At 37.5% G+C, this 16,353-nt stretch overlaps 1 long non-coding RNA gene across 2 annotated transcripts in view; it reads left to right on the top strand.

Moving 5' to 3' along the window:
• Positions 1 to 13,417, top strand: part of LOC136790135 (uncharacterized) — a 151,897-nt gene extending 138,480 nt beyond the window's left edge. For both annotated transcript variants that reach the window (XR_010829496.1, XR_010829495.1), the window contains 2 exons: positions 8,454 to 8,602; positions 12,934 to 13,417. This is a non-coding gene — a long non-coding RNA (uncharacterized lncRNA). The remainder of the gene's footprint in view (positions 1 to 8,453; positions 8,603 to 12,933) is intronic.
• The last annotated feature ends 2,936 nt before the right edge of the window (positions 13,418 to 16,353 follow it).

The following is a 16,353-nucleotide window of genomic DNA, read 5'->3' as shown; positions in this document are numbered from 1 at the left end:
CTTTTGTAGTTACTTATTTTTTGGCTCTCTCTGCACTTGAAGAAACAATAGCAGGGTTTACATAATCAAAAATCTGATCCTTTTATGCTCAGTATTCCAAGATTAGTTAGTCTTTGTTATAAACTTTTCAAATTAAATACCCTGTATTTCTTATTTAAAAATGAATGTTGTTTAATATAAGCAGAGGACAAGACTTCAAAAGATTATTGTTAATAAAAGGAGTAAACAAAATTTTTTACAATTCTTAGAAAAATGGTCTTAAAAATGTTCTTTTGAAGTATTGTTAATATACTAATGTCATTGGATACATTCCACTGCCTGGAACTAATTCCATTTAAGTCAGTGTAGTATATACAATTTTTTCTTGATAAGAGTTAAGAGAAACTTAGAGCTTGTTCAGATGTTGCTGGTATGATTACAGACTTTTACCTAGTGTCTTGTTTAAGCACCTGCTCACCTGCTTGTGTGATAACTTTCTGATTACCTGCCTTTTAAAGTGATTTTTAGTATTACTGCTTTACATTCTGTAGAATTGAGTCTAGTGCTAGATACTAAGTTTTGTTAACTTTTTCTCTCTGCCTGACATTAAAGATAGGTCTCCTGTTCGTGGCAGGGGGGTGGAAATAGATGATGTTTAAGGTGCCTTCCAGCCAAAGCCATTCTATGATTCTATGAGAAGCTGACTGTGAAATCTGTCCTTTCCAACTTAGACAAGCGGAACTCAGCTACTTGATTATTACAGACAAGAGAGAGAGAGTCTCAGAAATGTAGTTGTATGTACCATTTTAGAATAAATGATGGATGAAAATTCCACAGTTCAGAGAAGAAACCAAGATGTTTACATCTTGCTAGTATCTGTATTACACCTAGACAATAACCTTGTAATTACAACAAAATTTTCTGGCATGAAGATAGAATAATCTTGGAGCTACCTGTACAACAATGAATCAAGTCCTGCAGAAGACTCATCTGGAGACATCCTTTTGCTCATCAGGAATTTGGCAAAACGTTTCTTCATGATTTCAGGCAGGCTACAGCTATTGTTCATATCATCGTTCTTTTGCTACTTCATAATTTCTACAATTGGTAATGGAAATTTACAAGAAAGATTTTTAAAAAGTTAAGAGCTTCCTCATCTTTCCTCCTTTATTTTGAAAGTCAGTAAAGAAAAAAAAAAAAAGAAAAAAGATATATGAAGATAACTTGATTACTACATATTTTCCATCAGTCAGAAAAATTGCTCTGAAAACATGAGGGGAAGGATCATAGAAAATATTAAATTTGATCTAGCATACTGTGATGTTTTTGTGGCATGCTTATTTAGGGAAAAAATAGAGAAGGTGATTCTAAGGTCTGGTTTTGAAAAACAGTTCTTTGTGCTTTGCTTTATTTATTTATTTCCCCTGGAGATAATTAGGTCACAAAACATAGCAGTATCATCAAGACCTCCATTTAGATGCATTCAGAGTGTAGTACAAAGTCTTGGGAAAGTACAGAGGATGTGCTTTCCTGAACAAAAGTTTGAGCAAACACTGCTGTATGCCTGCATTTTTTAATAATAAGGCAGCTCTACAATTTCAGCAGCAGAAATAAGAACTGTACATCTAATGTTAAGCAGGCAACCTTTCAAGGATGGTTTCCTTGGCCCACAAACTCAGAGCCTGAAATTCAGCATGCTAAGAATTTAATATTTAATGTTTTAATTTTTTATTTTCAAATTTTGTGGCCTGTTTATCTCAGAAGCATGTAACTTTGAACTGTTATTAATTGGTTAATATCAACACAAGTATAAACATTGAAGCATGACATTTAGAAATATAAACGAAAAAGGAGCAGCCTCACATTCACAAGCTCTGGTTCTATGAGGAGCTTCAACTACCCCAATATCTGCTGGAGGGACAGTACAGCAGAACATAAGCAGTCCAGGAGCTTCGTGTGCATTGGCAATCAATTCCTCCTCCAAGTGGCAGAGGAGCCAACGAGGAGAGGTGCTCTGGTGGGAGAAAGGCTCTCTGACTAAACCATTCACCTCAGGCATAGGAGACCTATTTTTATGTAGACTAATGGTATTTTTGTTAGTACTTCTACATGAAATCCTTAGTTCCAGACTCTTTGATAACTTTCTGAGCATTTTTTGCTACTCTGACACAAAGTGACTTTAGGCTGAAAATCCTCTGCTCTGGTAGCTAGAGCATGTTTTTTTTTTGTTGTTGTTGGTTGGTTGTTTTTTATTTTTTCTTGAGACTTAAATAAAATGTATTTTATTTAGCTTGCTTAGATATTGTACTGAAATGTAAACTATTATAGCTGTAAAAAAGTTATAGATATGAATTTGGTGATAATTTATGAACAGTTTTCAGAATTTTGCCCGACCAGGGAGACCATGATTTTATATTCATTTCTACTGTATTTTTCTGCTATGCAGTGATGTTGATATGTGTAAAGATGAGCAACATTTACTGAGAGAAAAGCTGTTTAGAAGAAGAAAAACTAATTTTTTTTTGTTTGTTTGTTTGTTTGTTTTTAATCATTTTGCTGATATTCAGGTTCTTTTTTTTTTTAAAAAAAAAACTTTTATTTTATTTTATTTATCTGTTTGTTTACTTATTTCCTTGCTAGTTGTAAATAGGAAAAAATAAGGAAAGAGAAAAACTGCAAAAGCAAGATGTTATTTTTTTGTTATTGTTGACTTTTCAGTGAAGGAAGTCAGAACTCTTCAAAATTTGCAGAGTGAAAACAGCTTCTTCAAAGCATGTGTTTTCTCTTTTAAGAATCTCATATTTGCACATGGTTGTGAGCATGTTTCCTCTGCATGTGGTAACGCAGCAGATGAAATGGAAGGTGCAGTGTTTGTGACAATGAGATACCAGGATTTCCTCCCTTTCTAGACAAGCAGAAGTTAGTTGGTTGTAATGGCTGTAGCTGCATTCCTCACTGTTTCGACTTTCTCTTTTCTGAGTGACTGTTACAGGCTCCCTCCTCTCTCGGTTGGGACCTAATGATTTTCCCAGTTAAAGCAGACAAAAATGGGGATCTATTCTACTGTGTGTGTTTAAACACAGCAGGTATGTGTGTGTGGATACAGGGTGTAAGAACTCCCTCTCTGGGTTTGTGAGAGATGCCACCTGGTAAGAGCTTAGAAAAAAAAAAGACATCAGTTTAAATTTCATACCAGGTTCTTGAATATAACTTTCTTGTGCCTCTTTCTGGTCTTCTGTTATCTCCCATCAGCCTATTTTCTTATTTTCTCATCTGGCATCCTCTTTGCATGCATGTGAATGACAATTCAAATTCTTCGGGAGCTATTGTTTTCAACTTTTATTAATGTTTCCCAACTCATTCTCTTGTTTTCCTGCTGACAACCTGCCAAAATCAACCTCCAGTGATTTCTAAAAGGGTCTGGGAAGCAGAAACTGGACCCAAAATCTGTTGCAGATAATTACTTGATCAGATCTTTGTCACGAGAATATTTGACAGCCTACACATCTCTATTTTTAAGCAGTCCATGACATACAAATACCAGAACATTTCTTCCTTTAAGCACAGGAAGAACATCTTTAGATTAAAGATACTTCATTTAAATAAGCAGCTTAGTTGATTCTGCATAATTTTTTGTTGATACTTGAGATTCAGCTGTGGCTGGGATTCCTATCATGTCCAAGAGTGTACACTATTCCCTCACACTTCTGAGAATAGTATGCTATATGGTAATCAAATCTGAGTTGTTTCATCCCAGATGTCATTCAAGGCAGCATTATCAATAATGGCCTGCCAAGGAATATTTCCGCCAAGTTCCAAACCTGGATCTTAAATGAAGCAAAGGGAAAAAATTGTTTCAACAAACCAAGCTGGAGACCGTATTCTGATCACAATCTATTTTAGGACAAGATTTCAGGAATTTAATAACCGCTGTATGAATACTCATGCATATAGACATGATCAGTAGAGTTCATACTTTGTTTCCCACTTGTGAAGCTTGGTAGAATTTGATTTTATGATTTTTTTTCTAGCAGCTTGGGACATATTACAGACTTAGGATGGACAAGCAATTTATAGTAATTTAAACACTACTAGGACATTGTACAAAAGTTTGAGACAACTAAAATCTTAAACCAGTGTCAGAAGAAAAATATATTTGGTCTAAAAAAACCACACAAATGACATAAGAGAAGAATAAGAAACAGATATATTAATGGGAAAAGGAATAGTTAATTTTAAAAGTGTGCAAAGATGAAATAAACGTAACTGCAAAACCCTTCATAAAGGACCTGGATAAGAAAGAGAATACACATGCCCTTACAGAGGTGTGTGGGGATAAGGAGAAGAGTGGGGATGAATATCTGACTCCGTGAAAGCTTTTATAATCGACACCTTACCAAGTTCTTCTGCCATTCTTTGAATACAGGATTTTCAGTTGACTGTGGGATTTTGGTTGTTTAAAAAAATATGAGAGAGAGGAAGAGAAGAGAAGGGAAGGGAAAGGGAAAGGGAAAGGGAAAGGGAAAGGGAAAGGGAAAGGGAAAGGGAAAGGGAAAGGGAAAGGGAAAGGGAAAGGGAAAGGGAAAGGGAAGGCAAGGGAAGGCAAGGGAAGGCAAGGCCCAGGTGGAATGAGATTCTGCAGTGCTCATGGAAATGCTGTCATTTCTTCCAGTGGTTCTTAAAAATGTTAGAACTGTGTGCTGCTTCACCTGTCTGGGAGGTCTTCACTCTGCACCTTGTTCGCTAATCCATTTCGTTCATTAACTGCTAGTTCTCAGGAAGGTCAGTTACAGCAACTGGAAATAATTAATCTACTTCATTTGTAAATTTATTAACCACAACTGTTTGGATAAGTGAACTTCAGCTGCAGGTTATAATAGTCTCACTGATGTGCAGATTGATGTCCATTACACTTTTGACCTCATTTTCTTGACAAATTGACAAATTTTCTTGTCCAAACACTACATGGTCACTACTTACAAGCCTGTCCGTCCCAGTCTAGTGCTCCGTGAAGTCTTTAATTAGGACCTATGTGCATATATCTACTGGGGTATTCTTTTAAACATTGTTTGTGCCTAATGACATATGAACCAGTTAATGTTCGGTGTGTGATTGTATGTTAAGGCATACACTGTATGATTACTTCCAGCAGCAATGGCAGAGGTCTTGCTGTGGAGGTGAAGAAATTGTAGGTAATTACGCGGTGTCATGTACTTCCAGAAGGTCACACATTTGCTGGAGAACATCTTGCCTGAGATACCCGTTCATTGTTAGCTATCCCATTGATAGGAAATGCACAGTGAAACCTAAACTCTGAAGTTACACATTGTTATAGGTTAGTGCTAAATCATTGGTGTACCTGTCTTTAAATAATTACTAATGAATCCTAACAACAGCCCTACATCTGAAGTATATATTATCCTTTTTAAAAAAATATGTTATTATTTATTCATTTATTTATTTTTATATATATAGTCTGGGAGGACAGGAAAGCTTAAATAAGTATAAGTATTTAGGACTCAGACACTGTTGGACTCTCCGGATAGAAGGATTTATAACCAAACACCATACCCGTAGGTTAAGCTGAAAATAAGCCTTACAGAGATAAAAATAGTACCTGATGGTGGCATAAACATGGTCAAAATGAATAATCACTTCACTGAAAGAAAGCAGAAAAAATTGTAGAAGGTTAAATAAAATAAAGAAACACTTTGTTTAGTTTATGAAGGAAAGTAAGTCCTCTGTGTACATAAAATTATTCTAACCTCTAGGTTTAAAAATTAACCCCTGTATATGTTTATAAACTGCACGGCTCTTTGAAAAGAAGGAATTCAAAGGTATTTGTAAACCAGTTTGGCTTAGTCTAACAATATTTTCTTTTAATAAGTAGCTGTGTTTAAGAGAGACCTTGGTCCTAAACTACAATGTTACATTTTAGGTCAAATTGCCTTTAGTTATACTGACACCTAGTATTGACTGGTAGAATCTGGTACCACACTGAATTAAAGAGGGAAATTTGTGTTCATAAAACTCTGGAACTCAAAAATAGAAGAGTACAAAATTATTCAACTAAGCTGCATACAAAGTATACAAAATAAAGCAGATGAATTAAGTAGGGAAAAAAAAAGAAAATTCACAAGATGCCAATCACCCTACCCCAGTCTTGGAGCTTGTATCAACCCTATTGATACCAACAGGGTATCTTAATTTTTTCAGGTTGTTGCAGTGATTTGAGGTCGTGTGTACTCGTGGGGATGCTCAATCTACACGCAACTGCACCCTTCACAGATAAGGAAGGTTGAAGCTTTCATCTTGTTATTGAGAGTCTGTACTAGGAAAAAAATAGTATGTCATGTAGCAATAGTACTGTACTGTGTGTGCACAATAAGCCTCTGATTGTCTTTTGGAAAATTCTATACTGGGGCTTCAACAATAGCTTGTTTTTATTCTTCATTATTTTCATCCTTTTTTTGTTTTCAAAGACACAGTGGGAATCGGCTACACTGGGGCTGGAGGTTGCCAAAGCATGTCACAAATAAATTACAGTAATTTGTTTTTAAAAAGTTCCCCCAAACCCCCTCAAAATGTTCAGACGTACATTTCTGACATGCAGGATGAGTCAAAATGATTTAGAAATCCACATGTGAAAGGTAGAAAGACAAAAAAAAAATCACATGTTCTTATATGGTTTTTGTGTTTCAATCAGACCAATTCCTGTTTTTATATTAGTCTGAAATGATATAATGGAGGCACACAGCACAGCAGAAGGATACATCACAGAATCACAGAATCATCTAGGTTGGAAGAGACCTCCAAGATCACCGAGTCCAACCTCTGACCTAACACTAACAAGTCCTCCACTAAACCATATCACTAAGCTCTACATCTAAACGTCTTTTAAAGACCTCCAGGGATGGCGACTCAACCACCTCCCTGGGCAGCCCATTCCAATGCCTAACAACCCTTTCAGTAAAGAAGTTCTTCCTAACATCCAACGCAAACCTCCCCTGGCGCAACTTCAGCCCATTCCCCCTCGTCCTGTCACCAGGCACGTAGGAGAACAGACCAACCCCCACCTCGCTACAGCCTCCTTTAAGGTACCTGTAGAGAGTGATGAGGTCGCCCCTGAGCCTCCTCTTCTCCAGGCTGAACAACCCCAGCTCCCTCAGCCGCTCCTCGTAAGACTTGTTCTCCAGACCCCTCACCAGCTTCGTTGCCCTTCTCTGGACTTGCTCAAGTACCTCGATGTCCTTCTTGTAGCGAGGGGCCCAAAACATCCAAGCACATTTTGTTGCATGTGGTAGGTTTGCATGGTATTTGTCTCAACCTAAATTATATAACGTTCTTAATTATAGGACCACAGTTTACAGCCACCCCAAGTAATTTTTTAACTTATAGATCCTTAATTTGTAAGTCATGGGAAGGCCTGAGTGTTAATTCCAGCTGGGCAATAAAACAGGAAATAAAATGTAAACCAAAATAATAACAAGATATTTTTTAACTTGAGAAAACTGGTGAATTCCTTAGAAAAATTCTTGTCATTCCTTTTGCTTCTGGTTATCCCTAGCTTTAAACATGACCAGAAAGCTAAATCTTGACTTGTCAGTGCACTGTGTGAGCCAGGTAAACCATGAAACTGTGGTTTTGTAACCAGTTGAAACATTCACAAACAAAGACGTCAAGAATCAGTGATGACAGTTCCCAGAAAGCTGATGCAATGGCTGTCTTAAGTTAGGCCAAGAAACTTTAGTATGAGTGGGAGAGGATTATCAGAGACCTGGTACTACCAGGGATGTGAGGAAAATTGGCAACTGAGCAAGAATTTTCAGTAGCTGTGAATGTAAAGAACAGTTTATTATGGCGGAATTATAATTGCAATGATTTTTCAAATGTGAATAGCAAAACAACCACCTGTTACATCGTATTGATTTAAATCACAAAAGCTATTGAATTTTCCATAAGCAGCTGGATGTTCCGCTGTCATGTATTTTCTAAAACAGAAAGTAAAACAAAACTGTAAGAGACTCACAGAGAATGAAACTGTGAGAGAAACAGTGGGGAAAGAAAGGCCTGGCGTTCCCATTATCTCTTGGGTAGATTTGTCTTTGCTGGATAATTGCACTTTGGATTGATTTGCTGCCTCTGGCAGTTTGTTTGGAAGATAACTTTTATTTGTCCCTTCTCCTGATCCTCTTCCACCCTATTATTTAAAACCTAATTATCTTATGAAATACTAATTGCCAAGCTGTGCAACTTAATTTTCCAAACTGCAGACTCCAGTATTTCTACTTGCCATTTTTGACCAAGGAATGCTTGCAGGGAGAAGGTTTACTTTTATGAAAAGTTCTCCAGCTCACCACAGGCAGCAGCTCAGTCACACAATACAATCCCACCTTTTAACCTGAAATGCATAAATGCATTTTGCATTTTTGCATCTTTTTTTTTTTTTTTTTTTTTTTTTTTTCTTCTGCCAGGTTTCGAAAGAACAGGGAACCTGCTGTCAAATGATAGACTGGGAATCAGAGACAGCTCCAAACTCAGTGTGTGAAGTTTCTAGGCCCTGTTTGAAGGCAGCAGATGGAGCTGCCTGCCCTGATCGTAAACAGCAACTGCCTGGAACCAAGTAAGTACAACAGCTCCTGAGCCTCTTTAATTTTGAAGATCTGTGGGACTACGTGATGCACAACCCATGAAGCACGAAACAGAACTGTGAAATTTTAAAATCCTTGAGAAGTCAAAGATAGTTTGCTTGTAGATAGTTTCCCCCATAGATGTTGTATCCTTTTTTTTTATTATTTTTATTTTTTTTCCCTCTTCTTCACTTCTCCTTCAGTGGAACAAACTGTACCCTTCTGAAGTCAGAAAGGCCCTGTATCATTTTTGCCTTTTAAATAGCAGTGATATAGCCCACATCCTGCATACTTCCAAGATAAGGTTAGCAAAGTAAGTCTTAAAAGCACTGCTGTATTTTTAGCTTACATTTGGCTTGATGTTAATATTTTGGTGATGCTGTAGAGTAAAAAACAAGAAACCACAAGAGAAATCTGGAGTGTGGCATGGTTCCTAAGTCTATTGACATTATGGGTAGACCTAGACACAAAGATCAGACCAATACAAACATGCTTTTCTGGCTGTGTCTGCATAAATCTGGGCAGCTGAAGATTATTAAGGGCTTCATATGGAATATCTTGACGCTGTCTTGGATGCAATATAGATGCAGTACTATATAGGTGCTATATTGCTGTCTATATGTTATGCTTGTTTGTTTTTGAACAGTTCCACAGTAAGTCCCTTTGCAGTTAAAAGGAAAATAACTTTTATCCCAGGGAAAAAAAAAAAAAAAAAGGAAAAAAGTCAGCAGTCAGCCTACGTAGGATTACTGAAACTCTAACAATGAGAAATCAAGGGCAAGCAAGTTGATAGGGTGAGTGCTCTCGACACAGGTCTGATGCTGTGTTCCTGTGCTTATGGGCAAAGGGTGAAACACTGTCTCTTCTGAAAGCTTTATCCAGCAGCAGTTACTCACATGCGTCTTTGCAGGGTGTGTTCTCAAACAGAGACTAGAAGGATAGAAAGACAGTGCAGGATGAATAATTCAAAATGGAGACCATTCCCTCATTGGGTTAAAGCAATTTTAAGCAGAGCTTTGCCAGTTTACAGACACTTAAATTTCACCCAGACTATTATGTTAATTTTTGTTATATTATATTACCGTGGGCAGTATTTCACAGTCTACAGGGTTATTCTTGTTTATCTTTGGTTTAAACCTATGTAGCCCTGTAAACTTAATTTGAGTTGTTTTACACTGTTTAAATTAAGTTAGCATCCTGCATTTGCTGTCTCTGGCCTGCTCAGTTATCATATTTCCTCCTTTATGAATCCCTGACTAATGTACTTACAGCAACAGTACCTGCACGCCTGGTGGTAGAGTCCAGTATTGCGTTAATCTGAGGGAGTGGGGAAGGTGACAGACATGCAAAGTATTAAAAAAAAAAAAAAAAAAGCTTATGGCTTTTGGGGGATGCTTCAGCATAATAGAGCAAAAGCTTTCACATTAAAAATGCAGTTGTAAGTAAAGAGACTGAGAATCTGATAACCCAGAGTTCCTCGTGTCTCTGCTTTGTCCCACTCTACACCAGACCTATAGAATGCAGGATGGTCTTCCAAACAGCCCTGCTTTCGAGCTTGGCTAGAAATTGGAGATCTGAACTGCTCTGTGGACAGTGAGAAATACCTCAGGTGAAGTTTCTCCTTTTCTAGTGGGACATGGCAGTTTGTCACTACTAAAACATTTCTCAGGAAACCTCAGTGTTAACTAATTTACCAAGGAGATTTTTGTGTTTGTCTTGAAAGTCATTTCTGTTGACTCTGGCTCAAGCCGTGCTGCCAGGACTCCCAGTTTCCCAAGGGCTCCCCGTGGGTGCCCTGGGGAGCAGAGCTGGGTTATGTTGTCTATGCATCCAGGTTCCTTATTTATTTATAGCACGCCAATTGAGTAGCCAGATCTCAGTGCTGCTTAGGGAACGTTGGATTGCTTAGAGAAAACTGACATGAAATGTCATCTCTTGGACTTTCTGCTTAACTCTAGAGAAATGTGAGTAACAAACCAAAAACTAAGATTTTTTTTAAAAAAAACTCTTGTGTCAACTATAATTTGCTAAATTATTGTAATTATTTCCAATTACTTGGAGAATTTCCTTTTTTATTGTTGTTATTGTTTCATATACTCTGAAACTTAATCAGTATTGTCTAGTAGGCAATCAGAAGGAGGAAATTCAGATGAAAATCTATAAATCCTTAAAATCACCTCCCCCCCCCAGTTTTTGTCATAGTGCTCAAAGCTTCAGTATTTTCCAAGTAGCCCTTATGAGACATGAAGCAGCAGTAGATCTGGTCTGCTCTTTGGAGCTCTGCTGCACTAGCAGGGTTTCTAGCGTTTTTCTTTTAATCAATTAGGTCTATTTTGAAGATACCACAGTCTGTCTTTGAGCAATTTAATCCTCAGCTAAATCCTGGTGACCCACCACTGACTTCGCAAGCACTTCAGGTACCCTTTACTCCTTCCCTTTTTCAGTCTGAGCCAGTAGCATGGGCTTTAAGCAGATACCTTGAAATTTCAGTAGCATGACAGATACCATTCTCCAAAGGGAAAAAAGCTTCTGATACAGTTTTGACTGTGGGAGGTTTCTTTGAGTACTTGCATATTTGTGAGCTCCTGGAAAACAAACAAACAAACAAACCTGCAGCTATAGACAGGGTATTTTTCTGGATTAATATTCTTTTATTTTATTGTGCTGTGACTTGTTGAATAAATCTCCCTTCTTAATAGCTTTGATCTCACTTCTTCTCTTATGATGTCCTATCTGCCTCAGCACAGTACTTTTACTCCTGGACTCTGCTTCCCACAGTCTCCAGCATTTGCCCACAACAGCAGTTTTATGAACATTTTCGCTATGTTACACTTGATAAGTGTACAAGTCCTTCCAAAGAGCAAAATTCTCCCTATTTTCCTCCTAGACTTTTTGCTAAGTAACTCTTAAATGAAATTAATTTTATTTCAATGAAGTCACAATAAAATTAATTAAAAAAGGACCAAAATACATTGAAGCTTAATTTAATTGCATGGTATTTTTCAGTGTCAGAGACAGGCCTTCAGTTTGGGATCAATGTATTGATTTATATCTACTGAAGATCTGGCTTGGAAACATTAATATGCAAGTGTGCTTGTCAAGAAGTAGTGATCTCGTAAGAAAATATTCCCTGCTGTTTATCAAGGCTGTAGCTGTGGTGGATTCTTAATGTTACACTTAGGAACCTTGTATTTAACATTTGCTTTAATACTTAAGAGCCTTCTGTGCTATAAGCCAGTTTGACAGGGGGGAAAAAAAGATCTGTTTAACATATTGGTGATATAATCCTTGTAAAGCTAACTTCTGTTAGGCAGACTGCTATGCACACACCAGACAAGAAGGGAGGCAAAGAGAAAAGTTGGAAAATGTTGCCAAAATGACAGTAAATGTTAATGATCCGATCACAAAAATTGTCCTTCAAACTGGAGTGCGTAGTAAATAGTAATGAATAAATGTACTTGTCAGGAAGATTTGATTTGTCTAGCAAATCCTTACTGACATATACACTCATTTACTACTATATAGCCTTTTGAAAATGCCATTCCAGCAGAGCATAAAAAAGGTTATTTAGATTAAGTATAGTAACAAGATGAGCAGCATACTGAGTTCATTGGACTACAGGCACACACATTTAATATCCAGTGCTCCATTATTCTGAATGAAACCATCCCTAAAACCAAAAACAACAACAAAAAAGAAACAGCGTATAAAAACAAACATAATAGTTTTTTTTTTTTTTAAAAAAAAAAAGAAGAGCTTCAGTGTAATGCCGTGTACCATCAGTATTTACATTCACTCTGTGAGTGATAATACTGGAAAGACATAAGGGTATTGGAGTATTAGATGTTGCAGAAAAGGGACACCTCCCACCCCTGTATCCTGGTGCCAAGACTGTGAGAGCTACAAATTTGCCTTCAGTTTCATGACTTCATGTTTGGAGTCAGAAACTCACATCAATAAAAATAATAATAAAAAAAAAGGTATGTCAAAGCCAACCTCACATGGCACTCCTAGGTTTGCCGTTCTCATTCAGGGGAATTACACGAGAGGGCCACACTGCACTGAGCTGCATTTCATCTTTCTTGAAGGGAGTAGGAAAGTGCTGTTGCTGAGAGTCGACAAATTTCTGAGGCTGGATCCTTTGCTAACAAAAAATCAAGCTCACTTTGGGGTTCATTAAAGCAATGGTAATATCTCATGACATGCTATTGACTTCAGGTTTAATGCTTATATACCAGCATGTATTTTTTCCATGTCTTCTCTTAATTTTATTGCCATCTCGACCCAGCTTACATCTTTCTATATACGGTTTCTGCTCTTATAGGTTAACAGCTTCACATTCTCTTCCTTCAACCCAGCCTCTCGTCAGGAGCAGTTCAAGCATATGACATGTCAGTCATTATTATGATTGCTTCCCTGCACATGGACACGGCGGATCTGCCACGGGAAGAAACAAGGAGCATCAAACTGAATCCAAATAGAGAGCCTGAGGAATGTGTGTGCAAGAGGACACCCACTCTCTCTGTCTCACACACACACACTTATAACAATGATAGAAAGTATCAGCTCTTCCACATCTGTGAGCAGTAGCACTGCACATTGTGAAAAAAAAAAAATGTGCAGAATTCTCAGAAGGCACCACATAAATAATATATGGCTATGTCAGGATTTTTCACTATTATTCTTTATATCAAGGTGTAGTATATAGTAGAAATATGATTTATTGTGTTCCTTTCCTGGAAGTGTGTTTTACAGTCTTTGTTTATTCCAATGTATGTGAAACAGGAAGAAAAAAAAAAAAAAAAAAGGTGTTGCACTGAAATGTACTAACTGATAAGGAATATATGATCATTTTACTAAAGTCTGTAGGTCAGATCCCCAAACAAGATGTCTTCTCCTATTCTCAAGGCTGGGAGAAAAATGTATGAAACTATGTAGTTTGTTATGTCCTTAATGTGTTGTCTGCCCCACTTTGCCCTCCTTACTGGGGGCCAGCCTTTTTGCCTAGGCAAACTAAGCATCAATTTATGCTCAAAGACTTCCCAGAACGGCTAGGTGATTGCAGCTGCATATTTTACTTGTGTCTAGGAGAAAAGCGTAACTGTTTGAGCAGAGTATCCTATCCAAATGGCTTGTCACTCCCTCTTGCTTGAAGAATGGAAAATGGAGAACTTTCTGCTTCCACATTCAAAAAAGGCAAGTACCAGAACTATTTCTGGGGGTTAAGGATTCCTAGAAGGTTGCATGGGCTCATTAGCCTCACTCTTCTTTTTCTTCCTGCCCTTTCCCCTGAGGTTTTTCCCATGTTTCTCATCCAGGCCTGCCTTTTTCTCTTGTCTGTATAAGAAGTAGTGCTGGCATGCTTGTGGCAGAGCAGCATAGTCAGATCAGTTGAAAGGGCAGGAAACGTGGTGCAGAGAAGGAACAGAGACACATTTCATTTTTTCTTCCAGCCTCCTTTCTCCACATCCTGCTCTTTCATTTCAAGGTGAGGACCAAATAAATTGTCTTATGTTCCTGTGAAGCCTTGAGCTGGTACCATGCTGTGGCAGTAGGACAACATGCATGTAACTTTAATCTGTTTTGAAGAGTTTAGTGTGTCTGTAGTTTACCTGCTCACAAATTCCCTGCCCCACTTACTGAAAAGTACAGATTGGTTTTCTGTAGGACTTTTTTAAAACTGTTTATGGGGTTATTTATTTAACCAAAAGCTGCAACTGAGTGAAATTATGAAACTCCAAACCTGTTCTCATTGGTAAAAAACCTTAGGCTTTTTTTTTTTTTTTTTGAGGACCTAACAAAAATATTAATTGAAACATTCTTTTTATTCAAAAACTCATTTCTATTAAGAAGATTAAAAAAAAAAAGTTCAAACAAAAGTACTTCGACCAGCTGTAATAACAAACTGTTATTCATGGAAAGCTCTATTATCTTGTGCATCTTGAAAAGCTAACCTAGGAATTCTCAGATAAAACTTCTCCTGGGTACCTGAGTATGTCTGCAGAAGCTGATATACGTCCCCAGGCATACCAAAAGATATACAGCAGTGTCTCTGTCTGTGTGCCTTTTCTTCTCTCCCCTTCTGTCCATAGCAGTGTGTTTTACTGGTACTCTCCTGTAGAGCTGAATTATGTGCTTTTGTGCTGCAAAGCATTCTAGGTTCACAGTCTGAGCATAGTTAGGGGAATGGAGGTCAGATGAGTACTCCCAGTATGAAACTTCCTAAAGGTCCTAATACCATTTATTTTGAACTAATAAAGTTACTCAGGATTCTCCCTTTCCATTGACTAACATGTCAGGTGACACTTCTCTCATATCGCACTTCCATCCTGAGCAAGAGAGGAGCAGTTAATAGTGAGATCTAAATTTCACTGAAATAAATAAGAGCTTCTGCACTATTCAGAGACAGTGGGATTGGGTCAATAACTGAAGGACTGAATATGGGATCCCTCCTTACCACCTTTATGCAGGATGATGAATCATCATTTCAGAGCCTTCTCCTCTCCAAAGCAAAATAGCTGCTATTGGAAAACTGCTTAAAGTAGTAAAGAATCCCTTCCTCGTATGTCCCAAAGCAATAAATAACTCACTTCTAGTTGAAATTATAGAAAAGGTTTTGCTCTTCAACTATCCATTGTAACAATACAAAACATGAAATCTTATTAAATTATTAAGTAGAAACAGATCCTTTTAAAATCCCTGTTTAGTACTCTCAGTATGATGCAAAAGCCTTATTTCTCTTTAATTGGGTTATCTATAAAAATGATAATTTTCAGACATTTGGCAGTAAAATCCCTCAGGACTTCAGGAAGCATAATTCCCTTTTTAAAATTCTCTGCATTTATTAATGAACTTGAAAAATAACACTTAAAATTGTTCGGTAGGTTTTCCCTCCTGTGCATTGTGCTCTCCACAGAGTTTCATAGTGAACTTCAGGCAGTTCTTCTTAATTTTTACCTTCAGGCTATATTTCCAGGTGCTAACCTGGATAATCACTATTAAATCCTGCCCAATAAATGTTTGTGAGAAGATGGAAGGTTGCAGATCACAAGCAATATACCAAGGCTAATACATGGGAGGGGATTGGTATGCTGAGGGAAAAAGACATGTTCAGCCTGTCTTTCTTCACCTTTTCAAGTCTGCACTTTCGTATTTTCAGACTGAAAGAGAACAGCTTTATTAATTTCACTCTTGCCACCCCAGTTTACATTAAAGGAAATGTGAAAGTGCAAAAGCAGATACTCATTCAACTCTTATCTACTAGGCCTGTCTCTTACATTCTGTAATTTCTACAGGATCCAGCAAAGTAGTCTCTAGATCTTTCATTGGACTCTTCAGTATTAACACAATGAAAATAACAGACGTTGATAGAAAGTCGGGAGGCATACATTAGTCATATATTCTGCAAAAACTAGCAAGAACTGGGTGATTCTCTCTGTAAACTGACAGATCACTGAATCTTGGTCTAGTACAAGAAATGAGACAATATTTTTTGCACACATGGACTCATCTTAAAAAACAATTTAGGCTGCTGATTTTTAAAACTATTTTCTTAAGTAGAATTTCCTTAAATTTGACCACTGCAGGAGGTCACCCTAAAGGCTTAGAATAAGTGGCAGTCTACCATTTCAATCTTTGCTTCCTCATTCAAAACTGTAACAGGGACATCAACTGAAGACTCTATGGAGGCCCTAAAGCTGGAGTAAACTTACATCTTATTTGTCCTCTACATACCTAGGCCATT

Source organism: Anser cygnoides, chromosome 2 (genome assembly GCF_040182565.1).
Source record: "Anser cygnoides isolate HZ-2024a breed goose chromosome 2, Taihu_goose_T2T_genome, whole genome shotgun sequence".
NCBI classification, from domain to species: Eukaryota; Metazoa; Chordata; class Aves; order Anseriformes; family Anatidae; genus Anser; species Anser cygnoides.
The sequence above is the reverse complement of the archived record's forward strand: the minus strand, read 5'-3'. Positions and strand labels throughout refer to the sequence as shown.